At 39.5% G+C, this 16,747-nt stretch overlaps 1 pseudogene; it reads right to left on the bottom strand.

Annotated features, from left to right (window-relative positions):
• Positions 1-14,308: 14,308 nt before the first annotated feature.
• Positions 14,309-14,803, bottom strand: LOC709914 (plasmolipin pseudogene; annotated as a pseudogene).
• Between the last annotated feature and the right edge of the window lie 1,944 nt (positions 14,804-16,747).

Raw genomic sequence — 16,747 nt, forward strand, 5'->3', positions numbered from 1 at the left:
AAAAAAAGGGAACCCAATGATCTATTGCCTACAAAAAACACACTTCAACTCTGAAGACACACATAGACTGAAAATAAAGGGATTCAAAAGATATTTCATGCCAATGGTAACAAAAACAGAGCACATGTACCTATACTTATATCAGACAAAAGAGATTTCAAGAGAAAAACTAACAAGAGACAGAGGAGGTCACTAATGATAAAGGGGTAAATTCAGCAAGAGATATAACATTGTGAATATATATGCACTCACTACTGGAGCACCCAGATATACAAAGAAAATATTATCAGTGCTAAAGAGAGAGAGAGGCCTCCATACAATAAGAGCTGGAGACTTCAACACCCCACTTTCAGCATTGGACATATCTTCCAGACACAAAATTAACCAAGAAACAACGGGCTTAATCTGCACTATAGACCAAATTAATCTAATTATATTTACAGAACATTTCATCCAAGAGCTGCAGAATACACATTCTTTTCCTGAGCACATGGAACATTCTCATGGAGACACCATATGTTAGCTCACAAAACAAGTATTAAAACATTACAAAAAATTGAAATAGTATCAAGCATCTTCTCTGACTACAATGGAATAAAACTAGAAATCAATAACAAGAGGAATTTTGGAAACTATACAAATACATGGAAATCGACCAATATGCTGCTGAATGACCAGTGGGTCAATAAAAAGTTAAGAAAAAACTAAAAAAGTTTCTTCTGCTGCTGAGAGACCAGTGGGTCAATAAAAAGTTAAGAAAAAAGTAAAAAAATTTCTTGAAACAAATGATTATGAAAACACAACATACCAAAATCTATGGGATATAGCAAAAATAGTACTAACTGAGAAGTTAATAGCTATAAGCACCTACATCTAAAAAAGAAGAAGAATTCAAATAATGTAACAATCTATCATAACAAACTAGGAAAGGAGAGTAAACGAAACCCCAAATTAGTAGAGGAAAAGAAATAATAAAGACCAGGGCAGAAATAAATGAATTTGAAATGAAGAAAATAATATGAAAGGTCAAGGAAACAAAAAGTTGGGTTTTTTTTTGAAAAGATTAACAAAATTGACATACCCTTCATGAGACCAAATAAGAAAAAAAGAGAAAAAAATCCGAATAAATAAAATCAGAGGTGAAAAAGGAGATATTACAACTGATAACACAGAAATGGAAAGGATCACTAGTGGATACTATAAGCAACTATAGGCCAATAAGTTGGAAAATCTAGAAAAAATGGATAAACTCCTGGACACATGCAACCTACCAAGACTGAACCATGAAGAAATCCAAAACCCAAACAAACCAATAACAAGTAACAAGATCAAAGCTGTAATAAAAAATCTCCCAGCAAAGAAATGTCTGGGACCCAATGGCTTCAGTGCTAAATTCTGCCAAACATTTAAAGAAGAATAAAAAGCAATCATATTCTGACTAACCAAAAAAATAAAAGAGGAGGGAATACTTCCAAACTGATTCTATGAGATCATTGTTAGCCTGATATCAAAACCAGACAAAGACACATCAAAAAAAAAAAAAAAAAAAAAAAAAAAGAGAGAGAGAGAAAACTACAGGCCAATATCATGTATAAATATGGATGCGAGAATCCTTAGCAAAGTATTAGCAAATGGAGTTCAACAGCACATTAAAAAGATCACTCATCATGACCAAGTGAGACTTATCCCACCAATGCAAGGATGGTTCAAAATATACAAATCCATGAATGTGGTACCTCCTATGAATGGAATGAAGGATCAAAGTCAAATGATCATTTCAGTTGATGCTGAAAAAAGTATTTGATAAAATTAAACATCCCTTTATGATAAAAAAGTTAAAAAATCCTGAGGATAGAAGGAACATATGTCAACATAATAAAAGCCAAATATGACAGACCAACAGCCAGTATCATACTGAATGGGAAAGAAACTGAAAACCTTTCCTCTGAAATTTGGAACATGACAAGGATCCCCACTGTCACCACTGTTATTCAACACAGTACTGGAAGTCCTAGTTAGAGCAGACAAGAGAAAGAAAGAAAGGGCATCCAAATTGGAAAGGAAGAGGTCAAATTATCCTTGTTTGCAGACAGTATAATCTTAGAAGTGGAGAAAAACTAAAGAGTCTACCAAAAAAAAAAACCTATTGGAACTGAAAAGCAAATAAGGACAGTTGCAGGGTTCAAAATCAACATACGAAAATCAGCAGCATACATATATGCCAACACTAAACAATCTGAAATAGTAATTAAAAAAGTAATTCCATTTTTAGTATCTACAAATAAAATACCTAATAATTAACTAAAGAAGTGAAAGATCTCTATAATAAAAACTATAAAACATTAATGCAAGAAATTGAAGAGGACACAATAAAATGGAAAGATATTCTATTTTCATGGATTGGAAAAATCAGTACTGTAAAAATGTCTATACTATCCAAGGCAATCTACAGATTTAATGCAATACCTGTCAAAATGCCCATGACATTCTTCCCAGAAATATAAAGAGTAGTCCTAAAATTTATATGGAACCACAAAAGATGCAGAATAATAAAGACTATCCTAAACACAAAGAAAAAAATTGGAGAAATCACAGTATCTGACTTTATACTACAGAACTATAGGAACTAAAATATCATGATGCGGGCATAAAAACGGACACATAAATCTGTGGGACAGAGTAGAGAACCCAGAGAGAAATCCATTAATCTACAGTGAACTCATTTTTGACAAAAGTGTGAAGAACATACACTGGGGAAAGGACAGTCTTTTCAATAAATGATGCTGAGAAAACTGGATATCCATATGGAAAAGAATGAAACTAGACTTCTAACTCTCTCCATATACAAAAATCAAATCAAAATAGATTAAAGACTTAAATCTAAGATCTCAAACTGTGAAACTCTTGCAAAAAAACATTGAGGAAAATCTGCAGGACATTGGTCTGTGTGAAAATTTCTTCAGTAATACACCACAAGCACAGGCAGCCAAAGTAAAAATGGACAAATGAGATCACATTAAATTTAAAAGCTTCTGCATGGCAAAAGAAAAGGACACAATCAACAAAGTTAAGAGACAATCCACAGAATGAGATAAAATACTTTCAAACTACCCATCTGAGAACAGATTAAATAACCAGAATACCTAAGGAGCTCAAACAAATTTACAGGAAAAAGCTAATAATACAATTTAACAATGGGGAACAGATATGAATAGATGTTTTTCAAAAGAAGACACAGCAATGACAAACAGGTATATGAAAAGGTGCTCGACATCACGGAGCATCAGAGAATTGTATATCAAAAACTACTATGAGGTATCGTCTCACCGCAGTTAAAATGGCCTTAATCCAAAAGTCAGGCAATAACGAATGCTGGCGAGGATGTGAAGAAAAGGGAACCCTCATATATTGTTAGAGGCAATGTTAATTAGTATAACTAGCATGGAAACCTGTTTGGAAGTTCCTCAAAAATCTAAAAATAGAGATAGCATACAATCCCACTCCTAGGTATATACCCAAAAGAAAGGAAATCAGTATACTGAAGAGATAGCCACACTCCCATGTTTATTGCAGCACTTTTCACAATGACCAACAGTTGGAAGCAATCTTAGCATCCATCGATAGATGAGCGGGTACAGAAAATTTGGTGCACATACACAACAGAATACTACTCATCCTTAAAAAGAATGAGATCCTGTCATTTGCAACAACGTGGACGAAACTGGTGGTCATTATGTAAAGCGAAAATAAGCCAGGCACAGAAAGACAAACTTCACCTGTTCTTACTTATTTTTGCTAGCTAAAAACTAAAACAGTTGAATTCATGGAGATACAGAGTAAGAAACATGGTTACCAGATATTAGCAAGGGTTGTGGGTTTGAAGGACAGGGATTGGGGAGAGTTAATGGGTACAAAAAATAGAAAGAATGAATAAGATCTGGTATTTGCTAGTTCAACAAAGTGACTATAATAAAAAATAATTTAATTATACATTTAAAAATAACTAAAAGAGTGTAATTGGATAGTTTGTAACACAAAGGATAAATGCTTGAGGTGATGGATACTCCATTTACCTGGATGTGATTATTACACATTGCATGCCTGTATCAAAATATCTCATGCAACCCATAAATATATCCACCTACTATGTACCCACAAAAATTAAACATTAAAATTAAAAACAAAACAAACAAAATATACAAGGAAAAACTCAACAGCAAGAAAACAAGTAACCAATTTTTTAAATGGGCATGGACCTGAATAGACATTTATCAAAACAAGACATATAAGTGGCCAACGGGTTCATGAAAAAATGTTCAATGTCACTAACCTTTTTCTTTCTTTTTATTAATATTATTATACTTTAAGTTCTAGGATACATGTGCACAACGTGCAGGTTTGTTACATATGTATACATGTGCCATGTTGGTGTGCTGCACCCGTTAACTTGTCATTTACATTAGATATATCTCCTATTGCTATCCCTCCACCCTCCCTCCAACCCACAACAGGCCCCGGTGTGTGATGTTCCCCACCCTGTGTCCAAGTGATCTCATTGTTCAATTCTCACCTATGGGTGAGAACATGCGGTGTTTGGTTTTCTATCCTTGCAATAGTTTGCTCAGAATTATGGCTTCCAGCTTCATCCATGTCCCTACAAAGGACATGAACTCATCCTTTTTATGGCTGCATAGTATTCCATGGTGTATATGTGCCACGTTTTCTTTTCTTTTTTTTTTTTAAATTTATTCATTATTATTATACTTTAAGTTGTAGGGTACATGTGCATAACGTGCAGGTTTGTTACATATGTATACTTGTGCCATGTTGGTGTGCTGCACCCATCAACTCGTCATTTACATCAGGTATAACTCCCAATGCAATCCCTCTCCCCTCCCCCCTCCCCATGATAGGCCCCGGTGTGTGATGTTCCCCTTCCTGAGTCCAAGTGATCTCATTGTTCAGTTCCCCCCTATGAGTGAGAACATGTGGTGTTTGGTTTTCTGTTCTTGTGATAGTTTGCTAAGGATGATGGTTTCCAGCTGCATCCATGTCCCTACAAAGGACACAAACTCATCCTTTTTTATGGCTGCATAGTATTCCATGGTGTATATGTGCCACATTTTCTTTCTTTTTTTTTTTTTTTTGAGGCGGAGTCTCGCTCTGTCGCCCAGGCTGGAGTGCAGTGGCGTGATCTCGGCTCACTGCAAGCTCCGCCTCCTGGGTTCCCGCCATTCTCCTGCCTCAGCCTCCCGAGTAGCTGGGACTACAGGCGCTGCCACCACGCCCGGCTAATTTTTTTGTATTTTTAGTGGAGACAGGGTTTCATTCTGTTAGCCAGGATGGTCTCGATCTCCTGACCTCGTGATCCGCCCGTCTTGGCCTCCCAAAGTGCTGGGATTACAGGCTTGAGCCACTGCGCCCGGCCGTGCCACATTTTCTTAATCCAATCTGTCACTGATGGACATTTGGGTTGATTCCAAGTCTTTGCTATTGTGAATAGTGCTGCAATAAACATACGTGTGCATGTGTCTTTATAGCAGCATAATTTATAATCCTTTGGGTATATACCCAGTAATGGGATGGCTGGGTCATATGGTACATCTAGTTCTAGATCCTTGAGGAATCGCCATACTGTTTTCCATAATGGTTGAACTAGTTTACAATCCCACCAACAATGTAAAAGCGTTCCTATTTCTCCACATCCTCTCCAGCACCTGTTGTTTCCTGACTTTTTAATGATCGCCATTCTAACTGGTGTGAGATGGTATCTCATTGTGGTTTTGATTTGCATTTCTCTGATGGCCAGTGATGATGAGCATTTTTTCTTGTGTCTGTTGGCTGTATGAATGTCTTCTTTTGAGAAATGTCTGTTCATATCTTTGCCCACTTTTTGATGGGGTTGTTTGTTTTTTTCTTGTAGATTTGTTTGAGTTCTTTGTAGGTTCTGGATATTAGCCCTTTGTCAGATGAGTGGATTGCAAAAATGTTCTCCCATTCTGTAGGTTGCCTGTTCACTCTGATGGTAGTTTCTTTTGCTGTGCAGAAGCTCTTTAGTTTAACTAGATCCCATTTGTCAATTTTGGCTTTTGCTGCTGTTGCTTTTGGTGTTTTAGACATGAAGTCTTTGCCCATGCCTATGTCCTGAATGGTACTACCTAGGTTTTCCTCTAGGATTTTTATGGTATGAGGTCTAACATTTAAGTCTCTAATCCATCTTGAATTAATTTTCGTATAAGGAGTAAGGAAAGGATCCAGTTTCAGCTTTCTACTTATGGCTAGCCAATTTTCCCAGCACCATTTATTAAATAGGGAATCCTTTCCCCATTTCTTGTTTCTCTCAGGTTTGTCAAAGATCAGATGGCTGTAGATGTGTGGTATTATTTCTGAGGACTCTGTTCTGTTCCATTGGTCTATATCTCTGTTTTGGTACCAGTACCATGCTGTTTTGGTTACTGTAGCCTTGTAGTATAGTTTGAAGTCAGGTAGCGTGATGCCTCCAGCTTTGTTCTTTTGACTTAGGATTGTCTTGGAGATGCGGGCTCTTTTTTGGTTCCATATGAACTTTAAAGCAGTTTTTTCCAATTCTGTGAAGAAACTCATTGGTAGCTTGATGGGGATGGCATTGAATCTATAAATTACCTTGGGCAGTATGGCCATTTTCATGATATTGATTCTTCCTATCCATGAGCATAGTATGTTCTTCCATTTGTTTGTGTCCTCTTTTATTTCACTGAGCAGTGGTTTGTAGTTCTCCTTGAAGAGGTCCTTTACATCCCTTGTAAGTTGGATTCCTAGGTATTTTATTCTCTTTGAAGCAATTGTGAATGGAAGTTCATTCCTGATTTGGCTCTCTGTTTGTCTGTTACTGGTGTATAAGAATGCTTGTGATTTTTGCACATTAATTTTGTATCCTGAGACTTTGCTGAAGTTGCTTATCAGCTTAAGGAGATTTTGGGCTGAGACAATCGGGTTTTCTAAATATACAATCATGTCATCTGCAAACAGGGACAGTTTGACTTCTTCTTTTCCTAACTGAATACCCTTGATTTCTTTCTCTTGCCTAATTGCCCTAGCCAGAACTTCCAACACTATCTTGAATAGGAGTGGTGAGAGAGGGCATCCCTGTCTTGTGCCAGTTTTCAAAGGGAATTTTTCCAGTTTTTTCCCATTCAGTATGATATTGGCTGTGGGTTTGTCATAAATAGCTCTTATTATTTTGAGGTACGTTCCATCAATACCGAATTTATTGAGCGTTTTTAGCATGAAGGGCTGTTGAATTTTGTCAAAAGCCTTTTCTGCATCTATTGAGATAATCATGTGGTTCTTGTCTTTGGTTCTGTTTATATGCTGGATTATGTTTATTGATTTGCGAATGTTGAACCAGCCTTGCATCCCAGGGATGAAGCCCACTTGATCATGGTGGATAAGCTTTTTGATGTGTTGCTGAATCCGGTTTGCCAGTATTTTATTGAGGATTTTTGCATCGATGTTCATCAGGGATATTGGTCTAAAATTCTCTTTTTTAGTTGTGTCTCTGCCAGGCTTTGGTATCAGGATGATGGTGGCCTCATAAAATGAGTTAGGGAGGATTCCCTCTTTTTCTATTGATTGGAATAGTTTCAGAAGGAATGGTACCAACTCCTCCTTGTACCTCTGGTAGAATTCAGCTGTGAATCCATCTGGTCCTGGACTTTTTTTGGTTGGTAGGCTATTAATTATTGCCTCAATTTCAGAGCCTGCTATTGGTCTATTCAAGGATTCAACTTCTTCCTGGTTTAGTCTTGGAAGAGTGTAAGTGTCCAGGAAATTATCCATTTCGTCTAGATTTTCCAGTTTATTTGTGTAGAGGTGTTTATAGTATTCTCTGATGGTAGTTTGTATTTCTGTGGGGTCGGTGGTGATATCCCCTTTATCATTTTTAATTGCGTCGATTTGATTCTTCTCTCTTTTCTTCTTTATTAGTCTTGCTAGCGGTCTGTCAATTTTGTTGATCTTTTCAAAAACCCAACTCCTGGATTCATTGATTTTTTGGAGGGTTTTTTGTGTCTCTATCTCCTTCAGTTCTGCTCTGATCTTAGTTATTTCTTACCTTCTGCTAGCTTTCGAATGTGTTTGCTCTTGCTTCTCTAGTTCTTTTAATTGCGATGTTAGAGTGTCAATTTTAGATCTTTCCTGCTTTCTCTTGTGGGCATTTAGTGCTATAAATTTCCCTCTACACACTGCTTTAAATGTGTCCCAGAGATTCTGGTGTGTTGTATCTTTGTTCTCATTGGTTTCAAAGAACATCTTTATTTCTGCCTTCATTTCGTTATGTACCCAGTAGTCATTCAGGAGCAGGTTGTTCAGTTTCCATGTAGTTGAGCGGTTTTGATTGAGTTTCTTAGTCCTGAGTTCTAGTTTGATTGCACTGTGGTCTGAGAGACAGTTTGTTATAATTTCTGTTCTTGTACATTTGCTGAGGAGTGCTTTACTTCCAATTACGTGGTCAATTTTGGAGTAAGTACGATGTGGTGGTGAGAAGAATGTATATTCTGTTGATTTGGGGGGGAGAGTTCTATAGATGTCTATTAGGTCTGCTTGCTGCAGAGATGAGTTCAATTCCTGGATATCCTTGTTAACTTTCTGTCTCGTTGATCTGTCTAATGTTGACAGTAGAGTGTTGAAGTCTCCCATTATTATTGTATGGGAGTCTAAGTCTCTTTGTAAGTCTCTAAGGACTTGCTTGATGAATCTGGGTGCTCCTGTATTGGGTGCATATATATTTAGGATAGTTAGCTCTTCCTGTTGAATTGATCCCTTTACCATTATGTAATGGCCTTCTTTGTCTCTTTTGATCTTTGATGGTTTAAAGTCTGTTTTATCAGAGACTAGGATTGCAACCCCTGCTTTTTTTTGTTCTCCATTTGCTTGGTAAATCTTCCTCCATCCCTTTATTTTGAGCCTATGTATGTCTCTGTGTGTGAGATGGGTCTCCTGAATACAGCAGACTGATGGGTCTTGACTCTTTATCCAGTTTGCCAGTCTGTGTCTTTTAATTGGAGCATTTAGTCCATTTACATTTAAGGTTAATATTGCTATGTGTGAACTTGATCCTGCCATTATGATATTAACTGGTTATTTTGCTCGTTAGTTGATGCAGTTTCTTCCTAGCCTCGATGGTCTTTACATTTTGGCATGTTTTTGCAATGGCTGGTACCGGTTGTTCCTTTCCATGTTTAGTGCTTCCTTCAGGGTCTCTTGTAAGGCAGGCCTAGTGGTGACAAAATCTCTAAGCATTTGCTTATCTGTAAAGGATTTTATTTCTCCTTCACTTATGAAACTTACTTTGGCTGGATATGAAATTCTGGGTTGAAAATTCTTTTCTTTAAGAATGTTGAATATTGGCCCCCACTCTCTTCTGGCTTGGAGAGTTTCTGCCGAGAGGTCTGCTGTTAGTCTGATGGGCTTCCCTTTGTGGGTAACCCGACCTTTCTCTCTGGCTGCCCTTAAGATTTTTTCCTTCATTTCAACTTTGGTGAATCTGGCAATTATGTGTCTTGGAGTTGCTCTTCTCGAGGAGTATCTTTGTGGCGTTCTCTGTATTTCCTGGATTTGAATGTTGGCCTGCCCTACTAGGTTGGGGAAGTTCTCCTGGATGATATCCCGAAGAGTGTTTTCCAACTTGGTTCCATTTTCCCCCTCACTTTCAGGCACCCCAATCAGACGTAGATTTGGTCTTTTTACGTAATCCCATACTTCTTGCAGGCTTTGTTCATTTCCTTTTCTTCTTTTTTCTTTTGGTTTCTCTTCTCGCTTCATTTCATTCATTTGATCCTCAATCGCTGACACTCTTTCTTCCAGTTGATCAAGTCGGTTACTGAAGCTTGTGCATTTGTCACGTATTTCTCGTGTCATGGTTTTCATCTCTTTCATTTCGTTTATGACCTTCTCTGCATTAATTACTCTAGCCATCAATTCTTCCACTTTTTTTTCAAGATTTTTAGTTTCTTTGCACTGGGTACGTAATTCCTCCTTTAGCTCTGAGAAATTTGATGGACTGAAGCCTTCTTCTCTCATCTCGTCAAAGTCATTCTCCGTCCAGCTTTGATCTGTTGCTGGCGATGAGCTGCGCTCCTTTGCCGGGGGAGATGCGCTCTTATTTTTTGAATTTCCAGCTTTTCTGCCCTGCTTTTTCCCCATCTTTGTGGTTTTATCTGCCTCTGGTCTTTGATGATGGTGATGTACTGATGGGGTTTTGGTGTAGGTGTCCTTCCTGTTTGATAGTTTTCCTTCTAACAGTCAGGACCCTCAGCTGTAGGTCTGTTGGAGATTGCTTGAGGTCCACTCCAGACCCTGTTTGCCTGGGTGTCAGCCGCAGAGGCTGCAGAAGATAGAATATTTCTGAACAGCGAGTGTACCTGTCTGATTCTTGCTTTGGAAGCTTCCTCTCAGGGGTGTACTCCACCCTGTGAGGTGTGGGGTGTCAGACTGCCCCTAGTGGGGGATGTCTCCCAGTTAGGCTACTCAGGGGTCAGGGACCCACTTGAGCAGGGAGTCTGTCCCTTCTCAGATCTCAACCTCCGTGTTGGGAGATCCACTGCTCTCTTCAAAGCTGTCAGACAGAGTCGTTTGCGTCTGCAGAGGCCTCTGCTGTGTTTGTTATTGTTTACTGTGCCCTGTCCCCAGAGGTGGAGTCTACAGAGACAGGCAGGTTTCCTTGAGCTGCTGTGAGCTCCACCCAGTTCGAGCTTCCCAGCAGCTTTGTTTACCTACTTAAGCCTCAGCAATGGCGGGTGCCCCTCCCCCAGCCTCGCTGCTGCCTTGCCGGTAGATCACAGACTGCTGCGCTAGCAATGAGGGAGGCTCTGTGGGTGTGGGACCCTCCCGGCCAGGTGTGGGATATGATCTCCTGGTGTGCCTGTTTGCTTAAAGCGCAGTATTGGGGTGGGAGTTACCCGATTTTCCAGGTGTTGTGTGTCTCAGTTCCCCTGGCTAGGAAAAGGGACTCCCTTCCCCCTTGCGCTTCCCAGGTGAGGCAATGCCTCGCCCTGCTTCAGCTCTCGCTGGTCGGGCTGCAGCAGCTGACCAGCACCGATCGTCCGGCAGTCCCCAGTGAGATGAACCCAGTACCTCAGTTGAAAATGCAGAAATCACCGGTCTTCTGTGTCGCTCGCGCTGGGAGTTGGAGACTGGAGCTGTTCCTATTCGGCCATCTTGCTCCGCCCCCCGCCACATTTTCTTAATCCAGTCTATCATTCATGGCTATGTCACTAATCATTTTCAAATTAATACCACAACAAGATGTCACCTCACACCTTTTATAATGGCTTTTATCAAAAAGATGAAAGACAAGTGTTGGCAAAAATGTGGAGTTAAGGGAACCTCAACACACTCTTCGGAATGTAGATTAATACAGCCATTATAGAAAATGACGTGGAGGTTCCTCAAAAAACTTAAAATATAACTACCATATGATCCAGTAATTCCACTTCTGAGAATGTATTCAAAGGAATTGGAATCAATATGTCAAAAGGATATCTGCACTTTCATGTTCATTTCAGCATTATTCATAATAACCAAGTTATAGAATCAACCTAGGTGTCTAGAAAGATAAATACTGCATGATCTCACTCATGTGTGGAATCTAAAAATAGTTAAATTCATAGAAGTAGATGATAGAGTGATGATTACCAGAGGCTGAGGAAGGGGGACAGAGAGAATGGGCAGTTGAGGGTCAAAGGATACAATGTTTCAGTTAGACAGGAGGAATAAGTTTTGATATCTATTGCACAGCAGGGTGACTATAGTCAATAATGATGTATGTTTCAAAATAACTGAGAATAAATGTCAAATGTATCACCACAAAAAAATGTTAAATAAGTGAAGTGATGGATATATTAACTTCAGTTAATCATTCCACATTATATACATATAGCAAAACATCATATTGTACCCCATAAATATAATAGTTATAATATATTAGATAAAAATAATATTAGTAAAACAGTAAAAAAATACACTCTGGTAATTAAAAACTGGTGTGCTTTGTCCAGGCTCTGTCTCTTCTCATTCCATAGTGACCTCAGAGGCCATGTGTTGATAGTGACAGCCCCAAAAGACTAAATAAGCTTGGATCTCCAAGTCTTTGCTTAGAGGAAAACCACAGGCCAGGGAAATCTTCATTGGACTTCTTATGAGAGAGAAATAAATTCATATTGCGCTAAGCCACTGATATTTGGAGGTTTGTGAATCACCCCATTACCTCATCCCAAAGAAGTTTTGACTGTTGATACTACGTGTTGTCCAGAGATATCAGCTGGGATGTGAAGTCTAGACTTTCAGACAGACAAGTCAATTTTTCTCTTGACCTTGACTGCCACGCCGAGCTCTCCTTTTACACTCATAGTGTCTTGTACTACATAATTTAAGGTAGGAATGACCATGTAGACCGTGTCCCTGATTTGTGTCTAATTACCAAATCAGCCTAATTATTACCAAATTCTTCTATCTACTCGTGGACTCCTGAAACCTCAGGCTGCTCCTTCCTTGGACAAAAGTTGTTCTCTAAATTTTTGTGTTCATATTTATGGGGCATATGTGATGTTTTGTTATATACATAGAATGTGTAATGATCAAGTCAGTATTTGGGGTATCTATCACCTCAAATATTTATCATTTCTATGTGCCGGTAATATTTCAAGTCTTTTAGCTGTTTTGAAATATACAATACATTGTTGCTAAGTATAGTAACCCTACTCTGCTATCAAACATTAGAACTTATTCCTTCTATTTAACTGTACGTTTGTACCCATTAACCAGGCTCTCTTCAATCCTCCTATCCCCACACCACCCTTCCTAGCTTCTGGTATCTATCATTCTACTCTCTATCTCCATGGCATCAACTTTTTTACCTCCCACATATGAGTGAGAACATTGGTCTTTCTGTGTCTGGCTTATTTCACTTAACATAGTGACCTCCAGTTCCATTCATGTTGCGGCAAATAACATGATTTCATTCTTTCTTATGGCTGTATAGTATTCCACATTTTCTTTATCCATTTGACTGTTGATGGATACTTAACTTGATTCCATATTCTTGTTGTTGTGAATAGTGCTGCAATAAACACCGGGGTGCAGGTATACCTTTGATATACTGATCTTCTTACCTTTGGATAAATACCCAAGAGTGGGATTACTGGATCATATGGTAGTTCTATTTTAAGTTTTTTGAGAAATCTCCATACTGTTTTCCACAGTGGCTATACTAATTTATGCTCCTGCATAGTGTATAAGAATTCCCCTTTTCTCCACATCCTCACCAGCATGTTATTTTTTTTTTTTTTTTGTCTTTTTAGTAATAGCCATTATAACTAGAGTAAGGTAATATCTCACTGTAGTTTTGATTTGCACTTTCCTGCTGATTAGTGATGTTGAGCATTTTTTCATATATAACTTGGCCATTTGCATGTCTTCTTTTTTTAATTTCTCTCATCTTCATTTTTATTAAAAAAAAAAAAAACAAAAAAAACAAAGTCACCACCAACCACATGACAACTGGCCAGACAAGGCCTTGCTTCCCTTCCTCCTTCGGGTCCCCTGGGCTTCGTCAGCAGGGTCAGGGAAGCAATCGGCACTGATGTTAGCTTTGCCCAAAGGAGTATTACAAGAGAGGCTCGGGAAAGGGAAGGAAACCTGGACAGGCTTTTCAGCATTGAGAAATCACTTAAAACGGATTTGCTTTCAGTAACTGGTATGTCTGAAATGCAGGGAGGGAAGACCATGCTGTCAACAATCATAATTCGCTTTTTACAGGTTGACTCCAGCGAGCGTTGGGTCGGAATTGCGTCTTAAGGAAGGAGAATAGTTTCATGAGCTTTCTCAGCTCTCCTGGAACAAAGACGAAGGTGCTACATGTTGTTTGTTAGGCTTATACTACAGCGGGTTTGGGGCTGCAGGTCTGAAGTCCTTGTTAGGGCATTTAGTGCTGGTGAGAAGGGTGGGCCCCAGCCTTGGACGCTTTAGTCCTCTAAAGACAAGGCAGAGACACAGCCTCAGATCCCCGTCACCTTCCACTGAATAAGGGAGATGGGGAGGAGGTCTCAGCGGTTGGCCTCCTGCAAGCCCAGATGCCTGCCAGCCTGGGCCTGCTTCCTTAGCGCTGTGAGAGCTTGTGTCTGGTGAGCAGAGAGAAGCAAGTGTGGTCCCTGCAGGGCTGACTCCGCGCAGGGCTCCCCAGCTTTGGGCTTGCAGGGCGACCCTGCTCTGTGACCCAGCGGCGGCTTCAGCCCCAGGGGGAGCTGTGGCACGCACTGCTGCCTACTCCTCGCTAGTCCTGATAGCTGAAGAAGGCGCTCACTCCGTAGGCGACCATCACCAAACACGCAAAGAACGAGGCAACTGCACGCTGGTTATACGGCTGCGTGCCCTTTAGGTACGTCAGGTCAACTGCCGCAGAGCAGGCAATGAAGGCGGTGACATAGAGCATGGCGGCAATGATGTTAAAGATCATTAACACTAGTGGCCAGGGCACCTTGTACAACTTCATGTGCAGCTGAAACAGGTAGAGGTTGAATAAGACGATTGTCACCAGCCAGAGAAAGACAGCGACGAACATCACCCAGCCATAGGCCGGGTACAGGTGGTACGGGGTGTCTGCAATCAGGGCCCACACCAGCAGCCCCAGCACCAGCTGCAGCAGCATGAACACCCTGAGGCGGGAGCGCACAAAGCCCAGGTCCATGCGCAGCGTGGACACAGAGGTTCCGGCGCCCTGCGCAGGACTGCTAGTCCACGTGCTCACTTTTGACTGGAACTCGGCCATGGTGGCTCCACTCAACTCTCTAGGTCGCTTCTGCCGCTGTCGCCGCCCCTCCAGTGGTGGGTGCCGGTTCCCGCGCCGCTCTTCTCAGAGGCTCCCTATCCGGATACGCTGTGGCCCATGACACTGCAGGAGGCCGTATGTCTTTTGAGAAATGTCTATTCATGTTCTTTGCCCACTTTTTAATGGGATTATCTGTGTGTGTGTGTGTGTGTGTGTGTGTGTGTGTGTGTTTAAACTGTTGTTTGAGTTCCTTGTATATTCTGGATATTAGTCCCTTGTCAGATGAATAGTTTGCAAATATTTTCTCCCATTAACAAGTTGTCTCTTCACTCTGTTGTTTCCTTTGCTGTGCAGAAGCTTTTTAGTTTAATATAGTTACATTTGTCTGTTATTATTTTTGTTGTCTGTGCTTTTGAGGTCTTAACTGTGAAATCTTTGCCTAGATCAATGTCCTAAAGTATTTTCCCTGTTTTCTTCTAGTATTTTTTAGAGTTTCAGTCTTATATTTAAGTCTTTAAGTTCTCTTGAGTTGATTTTTGTATGTGGTGAGAGATGGGGATTGAGTTTCCTTCTTCTGTATGTGGATATCCAATTTTTCCAACACTATTTAGTGAATAGGGCATCCTTTACCCAATGTAGGTTCTTGGTTTCTTTACCAGTATGGAAGTTTTAACTTTTACATCTTGAGACACTTGAAAGTCTTCATGTTTTGGTTCAAATACTTTAACCTTGACACAATTTTCCATTTTTTTACACAATTCTTACAAATTTTAAAATGATATCTGGATAAATTTCTCATAACCTGTCTGACTGCTTGCCCATAATTTTAAGGCCATTAATATGCTAGGACATTTAAGAAAACTTTAAGATTCACTATACTTTTAATTTGTTATGTGCGTAGGAATTGATTAAGTGCTTGGAAGGTTTTATTTGTTTGTCAGATATATAAGGGGCTTAAAAAGTACATTGAGAATGCATGCCTATAATCCCAGCTATTAAGAAGGCTGAGGTAGGAGGATTGCTTGAGTCTGGGAGTTTGAGATCAGCCTAGGCAACGTAGCAAAATCCCATCTCAAAAAAATAAACTGAAAAAAGTAAATTAAATTATTTCATCCCCTTACAGGCAGTTGAAAATGCAGAAGGGTACTTAATTAAATGGGACAAATGTCAGTCAAAAATATTTGCATGATTGTTAAACTTTACTAGATTTAATAACGGAATAATACAATTTGTAGGTTGAACTTAAAAGCTTAGAATAAACTAGGTTTGGAATTTGTATCTGTAATAAATAAGTCACTTATTATAAACTCCCTCACCTGAGAGCAAAACATTTTCTGCAAACAAACAAAAAATCTCATATTATAGATAAAAAACCAACCAACCAACCAAACAAAAAAGAGCCAGTTCCACACCACACAGTAGATAGCTTTGAACCTGCTCTGAGTTGGGGAATTAGATAATCAAGAGTTTGAGAATACTGTGTAGAATAAGGGTAATGGACCCTGATCAGGGTTTGAGAAACTCCTCAACAGAGAAAGAACATGAAATTTAGTGCATATAAAAGATGTGGTATATTTAGACCAGAATAATCATCATGAATGTTTGTTAAAAATAGGATCCTGAGCCTGTGATTCTGATTCCATGGATTGGAGGTGGAATTCTGGGCATCCAGAGTGTTTAATACAATGGTTCTCACAGGGTGGTCCATGGAACAGCAGCGTCAGCATCACCTGGAAATTTATTAGAAATGCAAATTATTGGAATCTCTTAATTCCCAGTGTGTAAGATTCTCTAATAATCTGTTTGAACAAGCCCTCTAGTTGACTTTGATGCTCACTACAATTTGAGAACCACCAGTTTAACAGATGATTCAGTTGAGTCTTATGATTGGATGAGTTTTTCAAACACTACTGCAAGTGACAGAAAATTCAGGGCTTGACCTCC

The sequence above is a fragment of the Macaca mulatta genome, chromosome X (assembly GCF_049350105.2).
Source record: "Macaca mulatta isolate MMU2019108-1 chromosome X, T2T-MMU8v2.0, whole genome shotgun sequence".
Taxonomy (NCBI): domain Eukaryota; kingdom Metazoa; phylum Chordata; class Mammalia; order Primates; family Cercopithecidae; genus Macaca; species Macaca mulatta.